Below are 14,458 nucleotides of genomic sequence, written 5' to 3' on the forward strand. Positions count from 1 at the left end.
GGTTCCAAAGCCCAGGGACCCCCATGGGGCAGAGTCCTGCAGCGTTCTGGTGCTCGGAGCCCGACGCAGACAGGCCCAGTTCCACAACAGCAGCAGGGGCCCTGCCTCCTTTGGTTACGACGGGACCAGCAGCTCCCTTCTCAGCTTGCACTGGTGCTAGGTGGGGGGAAGCTGCAGGGCTCTGGGCCCCCAGAAAGAACAGGTTGTGCAGCAGCAGCCAGGTCCTGCCCCTCCCCATGGGCCAGGCCTGAGTTCTGAGTGCAGAAAAGTCGCTGGCACAGGCCGGGCACCGTGCCTGGTTCCTCACGTCTGCCCAAGTTCCCTCTGCGAGCAGCCACAGCCCCAAGCAGGATGGGCCTCTTGTGTGCTCCAGCTGCGAGCGGTCGGGCACTTCAGATGCTCTTACAGAAGAGCTTGTGGTGCTGCGTGACTGCGCTCAGAGAGGTGCCCGGGGGGCCAAGCCAGGACTCACCCACGCCCCGCTGGTTGCTGCCGCTCAGCTGCCGGCTGCAGAGCCGCAGCTCACGCACGTTGGCAGAGACCCGGGCCCACGTGGTGCTGTCCAATGGGCCTCGCACCCTGCAGCCTGCGGGAAGGAAACAGGCCGTTGTAGCCACTGTGGCGCACTGAGAATCCTGGACCCGGCCCAAGAGGGGACAGGCTGGGTGACCCCCCTTGTGCCCTTTCTATCAGCTGCAGCCCCTCACTACTCCAGTCCTGCCTCCTCTGCTCTGCTCTGCTCTGCTCTGCTCTGCTCTGCACACCACTACGGAGAGAGAAGCAACTCGGCAGCGCCAGCCAGGCCGGGGGCTCTGCTGGATCAGGAGCAAAACTCCAGGGCTCACAGCCTGCCCCTGCCCCCTCAGGATCACCTCTCAGTCCCTCCAGCGAGGGAAGGGTGATGCTCCCGCGGCCCTGCCAGGTGCAGGGAAGCAGGACCCCTCCGCAACCCAGGGATCTTGGAGCCCTTCACCCCCTCACCTGCCAGGCTGAGGTATTGCAGCCCCTGGCGCCTCTCCCCCAGCGCTGACAGCAGCATCTGCAAGCCCCCGCTGGTAACCTCTGGGTTCGCAGACAAATCCAGGGAGATGAAAGTGGGACAAACCAGGAGGCACCTGGGACCAAGAGAGTCAAACAGCCCCATGCCTCTCGGCTCACCCACAATGCACTGCTGCCCCATGGCCCACCCACTCCCTGTGGGCTAGGTGTTAGATGTGCGGTGTGCTGGCACTGCAGCCTTGGAGCGAGACCCCCAGGGAGCACAAGGTGCGACGGGGAAGGGAGGCAGCTGGACAGGTGTACTGCCTGTGAAGTGCAGTAGTAGAACCAGCAGCTCCACCCGACCACCAATCCACGTACGCCCGGTTCTGGAGGCAGGTCCTGCCGCTCACCAGGCCTCCCACCCAAGGGCTTGTGGCTCAGACTCCCTTCCCGCTCCGCCTCTTTTTACGGGAGGGGGTTCACCTGGTGGCCCAGAAAAGCACAATGCAGGGACAGAAGGTGGCCAGTGGGCTAAAGGCGAACATGGCCACCTTACGTCTCACTCAGGCTCTCTTCCTACTATGTCCCCATGGGCTGGCTGCTGGGCCCAGCCACCCCACGGCTCCTACCCAGCAGGAGATCACTCCGCATAGGACCCAGCTGGGTGAAGGTTGGTGTCACACACCCACCCCATTACCTTCTGCCCCACAGCAAAGCCCCTGGCCCAGGGACCCCAGCGCTGCCCCTTTACCTGGCCAGCTCTGTGACAGCCTCATCATTCAGGTGGTTCCCAGAGAGAGCCAGGTGGGTGAGCGCACATCCCTGCTGGAATGGAACGGGGGGGGCTGAGCCCAAAGCCACACACCACAGCTGAGCCAGTCAGGGCCAAGCCAGCTGCGTGAGAGGCCCACAGCCCCAGGACAAAAGGGGCTCCCCTGCCACGTGCAGAGCTCCTGCAACTCCTGGGGCCAGAGAAGGGTTACTGCAGGACCCCCTTGCACCCGTACCTGTGTCAGGCACCTGACCACCGGATCCACGAGAGGCTCGCCTAGGCGGGCCGCCACCGAGCCAATCTCCAGCTGGCTGAGGGTGGCGTAGGGCAGACTCCTGAGCAGCAGCTGCAGGCCGCTGGAGCCCAGGGCATTGTGGGACAAAGCGAGGGTCTTCAGGTGCACAGCTCCTGGGCCAGGGGCATGCGGGAGAGACAGTGTGTTAAGAGTGAGCCAGCTGCTGTCTGGCCCGGGCAGATAAAGGAGGCTGGGAGCTTGGCGGAGGGCCTGTCCATAGCTGCCTAACTGGAAACTCAGGCACCCAACAGGCCTGCACTGGGAAAGAACGGCAGAGCAGGCTGCTGTGGGGCAGACCTGGCAGGGAATCCAGGGCGTGGTAGCTGTGGGGCAAGACTGAGGCAAGCCCAGGCCTGGGTAGCTGCGAGCTGTGGGGCAGAAGCTGGCAGAGACCAGACAGGACAGCGGTCCGCATTCTTTCCATGAGTGGAACCATCCTCACCCCCAAGCTGTAGGCCCCGTCCCAGTGAATGGGGCCCTCCTGGCAGTGCCTCTGTGTCACAGGGGGGCCTAGCCTGTAGACCGTGGCGCTGGGGGAGGGGAGCCACAAGGGAGGGCACCACCTGTACCATGAGGCCACGCCTGCTGTGCCCCCACTCGGGGCTGGGGGAGTGCAGGGGCACTTACCTTTCAGGCTGTTGGCCAGCAGGAGGCGCTGGTGCTGCCCAAAAGCCTCAGAGAAGCCACAGGCCTGCAGCCGGAGCGTGGTCAGGACCGGGCAGGCTCGAACCAGGCAGGCCAGGGCCTCGCAGCTCTTGTCCCCTAGGGGGTTCAGGCTGAGGTCCAGCTCTTCCAGGCTCTGGAACAACAGGGGCGGAGGAGTCACCCCAACCTGCTGGGCTCTGCCCTGTGCCACCAGACAGCCGGGGCTGCACCCCCGCTGGGAGGACCACAGCGGCAGCCTCAGCCCCAGAGAAGGGACGGAGCAGCAGAGCCCCCCCCAATGCTACAGGGACCCTCACAACCAGCCCCTCCCCAGAAGGACCTAGGAGCAGGCACCTTGGCACCAGCACGGCCACAGCTTACTCCTCCCTGATCCGGGGAGCCCCTGGTGTCCATCAGGGCAGCCCTGGCAGGAGCTCATCAGGGCCCTTTACACCAGCAGTGCCAGAGCCGTAGCCCAGAGCGCCAGGATGGGCAGCTTGGGGGTCCCCGAACCTGCTTGTGTCTCCGGGGTTCAGGCGGGAGGCCGGGGCCCCTCCCACCTGCCTTTGAGGGGAAGGGAGGTGCTGGACACACCCACAAGCCAACCTGGAAGACCGCTTGGGAGGGCAGCCCTGCTGCCAGCGCGCGGAGCCCCTCAGCACCGAGCTGGTTGGCCGACAGGTCGAGGAGGGCCAGGCTGGGCATGGTGCCCAGCGTAGCCAGCAGCTCGGCAGCCAGGCCATCGTCCAGCCCCGTCCCAGCCAGCCGCAGCTGGCGGATGGAGCTGTGCAGCTTGAGGGCACGCAGGAGTGGGGTGAGGTGGGGTTGGTGGAAGGAGAGGCCACAGGTGCTGAACGAGGGGCCCGACTCCTGCAGCTCCATCATCTTCAGCAGAAGCCGGTGCTCGCCTGCAACAGGAGTCCATGAGGGAAGACCAGTCGCTGTGGGGCACCCAGACTGACGAGCTCCCAGCCAGCTGCTGCCTGGCCGGGGCTAGAGCCAAGCAGCCAGGGAGAGGGTGGGGGGCAGCCGCGACCGAGGACACCCTCCCCCTGTCCAGCACCACGTGGGGGGCAGCCGCGACCGGGGGCACCCTCCCCCCGCCCAGCACCACGTGGGGGGCAGCCGCGACCGAGGGCTCCTGACATTGCGCACCGTTCAGCGGATGCTGGACAGGTCTTCCCCTGGCATGTAGCACGGCCCTGGGGGTGCCAATCTGTCCACCCGAAGCCACATTCCACCTCTGTCCCCTTCCGTAGCTGGGCCAGTGACCCGGAGACTGAGGGACTTGCCCGAGGTCACACACGCAGACGGTGGCACAGCTGTGCCCAAGCCCCCTGGACCAGCCTTCCCACTGGAGCCCCTCCTGCCTGTCCCCCCCACGGGCCGGCTGGCACTCTCCCCAGCCGGCTGACGGCCCTGAGGCGCTACAAAACCCAGCGAGACCCTGTACATCCAACGGTTCCCACACGCAGGCAGGCAGCAGGGTCCGTGGCATCCCCTTACCCACGGCCAGGCTGCAACAGGCCTTGCGATACCGGTCGGCGAGCGGGGGCAGGTCCCAGGACTGCACCTCTGCCAACACCTGCAAGGCAGACGAGAGCCCTATGGGTGGGAAGGAAGGCCGGCTGGCTGGGCAGCACTGGCAGGCTCAAACACAAGGGGAAGGGCATCGCCAGTGAGGGGTGAAGCCAGACCTCCGAGCTCCCAGTCATCTGGGCCCTGCCGGTTGGTGCAGAGTCCACAGTGATGGGCCCCACCACGACCCTTCAGCGGCCTACAGGGGGACCTGGTGGGCTCAGCCCTGGAAGCGCCAATCCTGGCTCGGGTGCCCCTCACCTCCTCGTTGCTTTGCAGGACGTCCACGATGAGATCCTGGGGAGCCAGCAGTGCCCCTTCCTTCTTGAGGGTGAGCTGGGGCAGCAGGCCACAGGCCTGGTAGTGGCGCTGGGCCGCCTGCTCTGCCAGCCACGCCACCGGGCATCTCTCGAGGCCACTGCAAGGGAAGGGAAGGGAAGGGAAGGGAAGGGCTGAGCCAGAGCGCCCCACCAGAACCAGGCCCCCAGCCCGCCCTCCCAGGGTGGGGCAGGAACAGGGCAGCCCCCCCCAGTGGCAGAGGGGAATGGCCCTGTTACCCCAAGTCCCTGACCCCCTGGCGCTGCCTGGGAGCTGGACCCCTCCGAGGGTGCTGCTAATGTTGCCCCAGACCCGGCTGGGGGGGCAGGACTCCCGAGCTCTGGGCCACGCTGGGAGGAAGGATGCGAGGCAGCTCTCACCTGTGGGGCACTGGGATGAGGAAGACGTTGTCTTGGACCCGGACCCGCACTCGGATGGGGGGTGGCCGAGTCGGGGCTGCAGCCAGCAGTGGGGCCTGGGAACAGGAGAGGGGAGTCAAGACCCAAGAGACAGCCCAGGGGACTCCCTTGCTGTTGTGCACCCCCAGCACCTCACCTGTGGGGCCTCTCCACTGCCGTCTACGGGCCTCAGACCAGCGGCTGGCTCCGGAGCCACCAGGGCCTGGCCCCCGCGGGACCGACCCAGCGACGTCCTGTCCACTATCTGGGTGAGGCGGCTTTGCCGGGCCCTCCTCTTCTGGGGCAGAGCAGCTGGGAAGGGGGCTGCGCCGTCGCTCTCAGACCCACTGGTGCCCCCTGAGTCCGAGCCCGACTCCCCCGGGCGCCGGTGGCTCCTCTTGCGGGGCTCCCGGCTCGCCCCCAGGTCATCCTCCAGCCAGTCATCCCCCACGTACTCCTCGGCTGGGATCAGGGCCGGCCTGGCAGAGGCCTCGGCCGGCACCGGCTCAGGGACCTGGCAGGACTGGGCACTGCCCACGCCATGGATGGCTGCTTCGTACTTGGCCTGCCCGGTGCCAGCGGGGGGCAGCCCAGGCTCTGCCCGCCCGAGGAACCCCGGCACCCGGCTCTCCTCCCCCGGCGCCCTCAGGCTCAGGAGCCGCTGCCTCTTCTTGACGGGCCGCAGCGGGGTCATGCACTCGTCCAGCTTGGCCCAGCACTCTGGCCCCTGCCCGCCACGCTGGGTCAGGATCCTGCAGGGCGCAGTCGCCTTCGTGGAGGGGCCCCCACTCTGGGGCTGGGGGGCCACAGCTGAGCGGGGGGGTGTCAGCGGCTCAGAGAGCTCCGCATCAAACAGCTGGCTCTGCGGCACATCCTGTGGGGGCTGAGCCACCTCTGCTGCTGGGCGGGAGACAGGGAACCCCGTGAGTTGGGCCCAGCCCCCAAGAGATGCCCCCCCACAGCACCACTCCCACCCGGCCTCACCTCGCCCCACCACCGCCTCCTTGAGCAGCTGCTCCATGGCTCGGCAGCGCTGGCGCGTCTCCTGGTCCAGGTCCCGGCCGTACATCTTCACCCACTCCCGGAGGGTGCCCAGAGGGCTCAGGCCCTGCGGCGGATAAGATGGAGGGGCTGAGCCTCAGGGCCGCCCCCAGAAACCCCACAGCTGTGCAGGGGTGCCGAGCCCAGCGCCCGCCCACAGGCCGCTGCTCCCCCACCTTGGCGTTCCTCAGCACCGCCGACGCGCCCCTCTGGAGCAGCAGCTCGGCCACGTCGAAGTGGCCGCAGTTGAGAGCGTCGTGCAGGGGGTGATCCCCTCGCAGCCTGGGCCCCCGGGGTCATCGATGGAGGCACCACGCTCCAGCAGCAGCCGCACGATCTCTGGGCACAGGAGCCAGCAGTTACTGCTGGGTGGCAGCACTAGGGCCCCCTCCAGCCGGCCCCCATCACCCGTTCCAGCCCCTGCCGTCATCCGCCCCCCACACCGACACCCTCCCACCCTCCTCACCACTCACCCAGGTGCCCGTGGTTACAGGCCTCGTGCAGCGGGGTCCAGCCGCAGTAATCCCGCGGGTTCAGGGGGTGGCCCTGCCCCCAGGAGGAAAGAGACATGAACAGGCATGAGGGTTACGTGGGGGCCAGGTGCCCTGCTGGGCTTCATGCCAACTCCCGCAGGATCTCCCCCTCCAGCTGCCCTCCCTGCGGGCCAGGCCGGGAAGCTGCCCCAGTGCCCAGTGCCTACCTGGCTCACTCCCACGCGCCCTGCAGGCAGGACACACTTGCTGAACGCGTCCCCTGCTGGGGGCTGTGAGGGCCAGAGCAGAGGGACGCCGCGACCCCAGCCAGCCGCCCAGCTGCCCCCCACGGGCCAACGGAAGGTACCCCAGGGCGCCCTGCCCGGGAACGAGGAGCGGCTCCCACCTGCTCCAGGAAGAAATGGACCCGGCGCAGGTTCCCATCGATGCAGGCGCGGTGCAGCGGGGTCTCACCCCGGTCGTTGCGCCGGTTCCACTGCAGGGCACAGGGAGGGCGGAGGCGGGGTCAGCACTGCCCGGGGGCCCCAGATCAGAGCCAGCCCCCTCGGCCCCCCGCCCCGCGCAGCGCCCCGGGATCCGGCCTCGCCCGCGCAGGAGCTGGAGCGACGGCCCCACGGGGCGAGGACGCTGCGCCCAGGCCCAGCCTCACCTTGGCGATCCTGCGGCGGCCAGGCACGCTCTTGCTGTAGCCGTCCAGGTCATCTTCCTCCCCGTCTGGAACGCACAGGCCTGAGTGAGGCACCCGGCTCCAATACAGCCCCCACCCTGCCAAAGGGGGGCCCGCGCCAGGCAGACGCGCAGGGCTACAGCCTCACCCGGCCGGGACTCGGCTCCGGCTCCCTCCCCGTCCCCCACAGCCGGCCCACTCACCGCTCTCAGACAGCTCCAGGTCGCTCTCTTCCAGGGGCTCGCTGCTGTCCTCCTCCTCCTCCTCCTGCCCCCGGCTGTCCCTGGCGCTGCTCCAGCCCTGCGAGCGGCACAGGCCCTGAAGCCTGGCCAGCGTGTCGGGGGCCTCAGGGCGCCCCCACTTCTGCTGCAGGGGGTGAAGGTGCTGTAGGATTTGCCGCTGGGGGGGTGAAAGGATGGGCTGATCACCCTGCCCAGCCGCAGATGGGGTTGGGCGCTCCCAGGGCTGCTAGCCCAGGCCTTGTCAGCTGGGGGCGCTGGCCTTTAAGGCAGTCCCCAGGCCCCCCGCCCAGGCCTGAAGGGGCCCTGCAGGGAGCAAGGCCAGGGCACTGACCATTGGAGCAGCTCCCAGGTCCCCCAGCCCCTGCCTAGCCCAGAAGGAGCAGCTCCCAGCACTGACCACTGGAGCAGCTGCCAGGCCCCCCAGCCTGGCCCAGCAGACAGGCTATGAGTGAGGGGAGGACGCTGGCTAGGCACTCTCGAGTCCAGCCCCAGCACCGCAGCTGCCCTGGGCGCCTTTCAGCTCCGAGCCCCGGCACCCCACGCCCTTCCCCTGCCTTTCTGCTGTGCTGGCGCAGGAGGAGCCGGGTGCAGCCTGGGCTCCCCGGCAGGTGAGCAGCACGGTCCCTCCCGGGCATGTGCCAACAAGGAGCAGAGCCTGGAAGCGGGAGGGGGCCAGAAACCAGCACTTTCGGCCACAGGCCCTAGCAGGGAGGTGTTGTGCATAGGGCGGGGGGCTGGGAGGACTCCTGGGTGCCAGTCTCAGTTATCGCAGGCTCGGGGGACCCCGGGAGGGGCACTGCCAGCTGCCCAGCCTGAAGGGGGTGCTGCAGGCGAGCACTGGCATCCCCATTGGGCAGCAGCTTTGGGCCCGTCCCCTCACCTGCAGCCTGGGGTCCCCAGCCTGCTCCGCGCACCGGAGCACGCTCTGAAAGCAGGGCTCCAGGGCGTCGTAGCCTTCGCCAGCCTCCTCCCTGGCCAGGGCGATGTTCAGCCAGGTCTTCCCCTCCTGGGGCACACAGACAATGGGATTAGCTTCCCCCCACCAGTCCAGCTCCACTGGCAGGGAGCCCACCCAGGGGCACGGGGTAAGTGACAAAGAGCAACTCCTTTGCCATCCTGACTCTTACTCCTGCCCCACCCTCCTTCCCTGCTCCCGAGCTGTGGGGCCCAGCCAGGCCCTGCTTGCTAGCTGAGCTCCCCTCCCGCAACTCCCCAGAGCACGGCCAAGCCCAGCACGGGGTCCCCAGGCCCTGCAGGGTGAGACCGGCGGGCAGAAGGCAGAGCCCAGGCCGCCCCCTCACCTCCAGTGGGTTTCCTCGCCGCAGTGCCAGCTCCATCTGCTAGTGCTGGACCGCCCAGCCGGGCTCCCTCAGGTCCGCAAAGGTGGTAGCCAGAGAGACGTGGATCACAGCCAGCTCCTGCTCAGGCTTCTGCAGGGACTCGGCGTAGCGCAGCTGCCAGAGACACCGTCCACAGCATGCTGTGCCCGGGGTGGCCGCCCGCCCCCGCAGGGCTCGCCCAGCCCCATCCCTGCTGCCTGCAGGAATCTGAGCGGGTGCCCCTGCCCTCGGGCCAGAGCTTGGCAGCACTTCGGCGGCTAGGAGGAAGCGGAACCAGCCCCTTACCATGCACGGAGCCCAGCCTCCAGGCAGCCTGGTCCTCCCCCAGCCCACAGGCCGAGAGCAGGGGCAGCCCTCACCCACCTGCCTCTGGTAGAACTCCACCGCCCGGCGATAGTCCCCATGCTTGGAGAACAGGTCCCCCAGCTGCTCACACAGGCCCAGGGCTGTCTGCAAGTCGCCGGGCACTGCCTCCTCCAGAGCCTCCTGCAGATGGCTGACCTTCATGGCTGGGGGAGAGGCCAGCAGTGTGAGTGGCACGCACCGGGGGTGGGCTGGGTTCTTCCCCCTAGAGGCTCAGGGCAGGTAGGGGAGCCACAGGTGAAGGGGTATGTGGGGACCAAGGTGCCCCTCACCCAACCCAGCCTGCAGGCCTCTGGGACAGTGAGCACCTGCCGAGCCCCCTTCGCTGCCCCCCTGGGCTGGTGCGGGGTCAGTGTCAAAGCACCGCCCTGTGGTGCCACTGGGGCTACGTCGGGGACGTGCCAGAAGCCCTGTCAGGAGTGGCCTGTGCAAGCGCGGCCCTGCACCCGAGAAGCCGCGGCACCTTTCCCTGGGCGTGCCTGTGACACGGGGGTGGGGGGGGCGGGCACCGCCCCAGGAGCCACAAGCCACACAGGGCTGTGAAGGGGAGGGGCTGCACTGAGAGCCAGAGGTGGAGAGCTCCCAGCCCCAGTCAGCCTGGGCTGAGCCCTGGGGAGTGACACCCAACCTCCTCCCGGCCAGCTGCACAGGCCACTGGGTCCCCTCAGCCCCCCCCGCGCCGTGTCACAGGGAGCCCCAACCCGAGCCCCCTCACCGTAACGCAGGTTCCTGCGGATGCTCTCGCGCTGCTGGGGCTGCTGGGAGCCCAGCACGTAGGCCTTCTTCAGCGAGCGCCTGGCGGCCACAAAGTCCCCCAGGCTGAGGAGCACCTGCAAGGCCCCAGGGCAGCAGGGTCAGCAAGGGGAGGGGCAGAGAGGTCCAACTACCAAAGGGTGCTGGCCTGGCGGGGGGGAGGGGGCTGTCCCCTTGCTGGCCATGCTGGGTGGTCAGGCCCCAGGGGGAAGAGCTTGGGGGCCAAGTACGGGCTCCCCGCTGCCCTCACCTGGGCGATGCCGGCACAGCACTCACTCTCCATGCACTTCTCCTTCATGGTGTGGGCGCAGTCGCGTGCCCGCTCCAGGCAGCGCATGGCCTTGGAGTGCTGCCCCTCCCGCAGGTGGATGTGGCCCAGATTGAAGTAGGCCCGGTACAGGTCTTCGTAGAGGTGAGTCTGCCTAGAGGGAGACGGGTCACCCCCAAGGTCGCCCGCCCATTCACGTCCTCAGGAAACCCCTGGGCCCTGTGCCCCCACCTGACACCCCCCAGCCACAGCACCAGCCGGTTTCCTGAGCCAAACGGCTGCAGCCACCAGCAGAGGGTGAACCCCAGGGAAACACAGGAGCTCTTCAGAGGGGCCTTCGGCCTATCAGCACCACCACCCGCCCCCTCCAGGGAGGGGCCAGGGCCTTACTCGGAGATGAAGATGCTCTTCTTGATGTACTGGCTGCACCTGGCCTGGTCCTTCATGCTGTCGTACACCAAGCCCAGGTTGAGGTAAAGCCGGGCCCTCATCTCACTCAGCTCCCGCTGCGGCACCTTCCCTGGGACAGCCAGAGCCAGCCCGTCACCCAGCTGGCTCCACAAGGCAGGAGCTCCAGGGCCAGAGAGGGGCTGGACAGGTCCTGGACCCCTCACCCTCCAGCTGGTCGAATGAGCTGAGCAAATTGTCTCCCAAGGGATGGGGTGCGAGTGCTGGGAGGTCCCTACGGAACAGTCTCGGGCCCGGTCCTGGCTGCCCTGGTGTGGAACCGAGAGCTCAGAAAAGGCTGGAGGTCCCTGAGTGCCCCTGCATATCCCACAATCCCGGCGGCGAGCCTAACTGGGCCTTACAAGCCAGCACGAGTAGATGGGAAGCCCGGATGAAAGCCTGAGAGCCTGCCCCTTCCTGGCCAGGCCAGGGAGTTCCGGCTTGGGGAGGGGATGGAGCTCAGGGACCAGGGACATCCCAGATGCAGGCTCTGGGGCAAGGACAAGGGGTAAAAGGTGGGGACTTAGACCGTCTGGTCAGACATCCAAGGCAGAGGCCGACTGGTGACCCTCCCCAGGGCGCACCACATCCCAAGCTGATGGCTCCCCCCCCCAGCTCCGTGTCCCACAGCTCCCAGCCCGGCTCTCACCTTCCAGCTGCTCCTCCAAGATGGCCAGGCTCTTCACGAAGGCCTGCTCCGCCTCCCAGAGCGCCTCCCCGGCCTGGCCGCTCTCCGCCACGAACATGTAGGTGCGGCCAATGGTGGCCCAAGCCCTCTGTTGCTCAGTGTGGTCGGACACAGCGCAGGCCAGCTCCAGATGCTGGCGCTGGTGCTGATGGACCAGGAGAACAAGAGGGCGCATGAGACCCCCCAAGCCCCATGGATCTGGGCTGGCTTTGAATTGGGCCCTGCAAGGCTGACAGCTCAGGGGTTACCACTATGTGCCCTAGTGTTCCCTTTTAAACCCCTCCAGCCATTCTGTCGCCCCTCCTCTGGCTTGCTGCCCCTCTCACCCCGTGGCCTTTGGCGGGGCTGAATACTGGGAAAGTAGCTCTCAGCCCAGCTCCTGGGGAGCCCCAATCCCTGCAGCTGATTATCCCCCTCTCCCCCATTACCTTCAAAGCAGCTTCATAGTTCTCCAGCTCAGCCAGGCGCTCCCCAGTCTTCCGGTGGGCCACGGCACAGCCGATAACATCCTCCACGCTCTCCAGGAGGCGCAGCTCCTCCTGGTGCTCCACCAGTGCCTCTCGGTACCGCCCTGCCGGGAGCAGAGAGACACTGGGGTGATGAGCGAGCCAGCTGGCTTCCCAAGGCACAGCAGGGGCCCCTGGGATGAGGCGCACCCACTCCATCAGCTACAAGAGCAGCCAGAGTAACAAGCCCGGGCCGTAACCCCTCTTGGGGCTCAGAGCTGACATGCACCGGGGACTCAAGAGCACATCTCCTATGTTAACAACAACAAGTCCCGTGGCACCTTATAGACTAACGTATTTTGCAGCAAAGGCTTTCGTGGGCAAAGACCTGCTGCATCACATAGAATCAGAGAACACTAGGACTGGAAGGGACCTTGAGAGGCCATCGAGTCCAGCCCCCTGCCCCAATGGCAGGACCAAGTACTGTCTAAACCATCCCTGATAGACATCTATCTAACCTGTTCTTAACTATCTCCAGCGACAGAGATTCCACAACCTCCCTTGGCAATTTATTCCAGTGTTTGACCACCCTGACAGTGAGGAACTTCTTCCTAATGTCCAACCTAAACCTCCCTTGCTGCAGTTTAAGTCCATTGCCTCTTGTTCTATCCTCAGAGGCCAAGAAGAACAAGTTTTCTCCTTCCTCCTTATGACTCCCTTTTAGATACCTGAAAACCGCTATCATGTCCCCCCTCAGTCTTCTATTTTCCAAACTCAACAAGCCCAATTCTTTCAGCCTTTCTTCATAGGTCACATTCTCTAGACCTTTAATCATTCTTGTCGCTCTTTTCTGGACCCTCTCTAGTTTCTCCACATCCTTCCTGAACTGCGGTACCCAGAACTGGACACAATACTCCAGCTGAGGCCTAACCAGCGCAGAGTAGAGCGGGAGAATGACTTCTCGTGTTTTGTTCACAACACACCTGTTAATGCATCCTAGAATCATGTTTGCTTTTTTTGCAACAGCATCACACTGTTGACTCATGTTTAGCTTGTGGTCCACTGTAACCCCTAGATCCCTTTCTGCTGTACTCATTCCTAGACATGCTCTGACAAAGCGGTTCATTGCCTCCAAAAGCTCATGCTCCAAAATCTCTGCTAATCTATAAGGTGCCTCAGGACTGCTTGTTGTTCTCGAAGTTACAGACTAACATGGCTCCCTCTGTGATACTCATCTCCCATGTTGTAGCTGACGGCCTCTGATTTTCTAGCTACAGGAAATACAGTGGCTCTAGCACACTTGGATGGCAGCAGAGCATCAGACAAAATTAGCTACATGCAACGTTAGCCAAACTGGAGCACTCTGGGATCAGCCCAGGAGCGTACAGGGGGAGAGAACAGGCTTCAGGGGGTGCAGGCAACAGGCTGTGCCGAAAGGTAAACTGGCAGAGGGCAGGGATGCTCCTGGCACAGCTCCTCAGAGATCCGACACGAGCCCAGTTGTACGATATCTATTAATGCCCAAGGCAGGAACAGCAGGAGTGCACTGATGGGCTTTGCTGCAGACACAAGTCAGGAAGGGCGCTCGCTCCGGAGGAGGATCGGCATGGTAGGCAGGACGATCGGGGGGATCTCAAAGCCTGCAGCAGAAACGAGGCGCTGCTCAGTACGACAAAGGACAAGGTGCTTGGAGTGAAGGGCTACCGATAGCCGGAGGCTCATCAGCTGAAGTGAAGGAAGGTGAGAGAAACCTGGATGCTTTGGCTGGTTATAGGGTGACTAAAGCCACCTATGCAATGCAGCCACACAGCAGGCAAAGGCACAGTCTCTCCAGCAGAGAGAGGACCACGTCCATGACTGGTGACAGCTGGTCTGGAACACGAAGTACCATTTCCTGAGCACAAAGGGGGACTTCACCCCAGAGAAAGGCAGAGAAGAGCCACTCAGGTTGCTGAGGAAGGCAGAGGTGACTGGAAGAACTTGGCTGGCCTAGCTCGCAAAGAGAAGGCTGTGAGGGTGTCCCCCGAGTCTCCGGTGATACACCCAGGAGGTCAGGCCCAGGCTGGGGCCAAAGCAGGGAATGCAAGGGACAATGCTGGCCTGAGAACAGAGAGTCTTGAGTAAAGTTGGCTGGCACAAAGGAGAAGGTTTCTAACCATTGCAGGGAGCTGTGGGGACGGAGGCCAAACAAGATTCAGGTTAAGGAGAGAGCTAGATGTCACAATGGCAGGGAGTTTCAGGCATGGGGCGTTCTTCTTCAAGAGCAGGGCTCAGGTCACAGGCCAGGATCATCACACTGAATCGGCTCCCTGCTGGGGGAAGGTCAGCTGTGTGGCAGACACAATCTCCTGGGGGCTGGTCCCAGCCCATGGATGTACCATCCCTGCAAAGAAGAGCCATTCCAGGCCTGCTCCCACGGCCAGGAGCCCTCCCCAGCCCAGCCGTCACAAACACAGCCAGACCAGCACCGACAAAGACAGCCGAGAGCATTGCCCAGTGACCAACTTTCCAACGGTGGCCCCAAAAGCAGGGCCTCCAAACCTTCCTCAGAACGGCTCTCCCGGACCCATCTCTCCCAGCGTCAGCCCTGGCCACGAGAGCCAGACAGCAGTCAGCTAGCCACCCTTCGCCATTGAGAGCCAGGCCCTGGGACCCACTCACCATGTCTGGCCAAGATCTCCCCAAGCTGGTTGCAAATGGCAGCTTCCTCCTTCAGGCTGCC

At 65.2% G+C, this 14,458-nt stretch overlaps 1 pseudogene; it reads right to left on the reverse strand.

Moving 5' to 3' along the window:
- Positions 1 to 210: 210 nt before the first annotated feature.
- Positions 211 to 11,363, reverse strand: LOC142008384 (tonsoku-like protein; annotated as a pseudogene).
- Positions 11,364 to 14,458: the final 3,095 nt, after the last annotated feature.

This window comes from Carettochelys insculpta, chromosome 2 (assembly GCF_033958435.1).
Source record: "Carettochelys insculpta isolate YL-2023 chromosome 2, ASM3395843v1, whole genome shotgun sequence".
Lineage (NCBI taxonomy): Eukaryota > Metazoa > Chordata > Testudines > Carettochelyidae > Carettochelys > Carettochelys insculpta.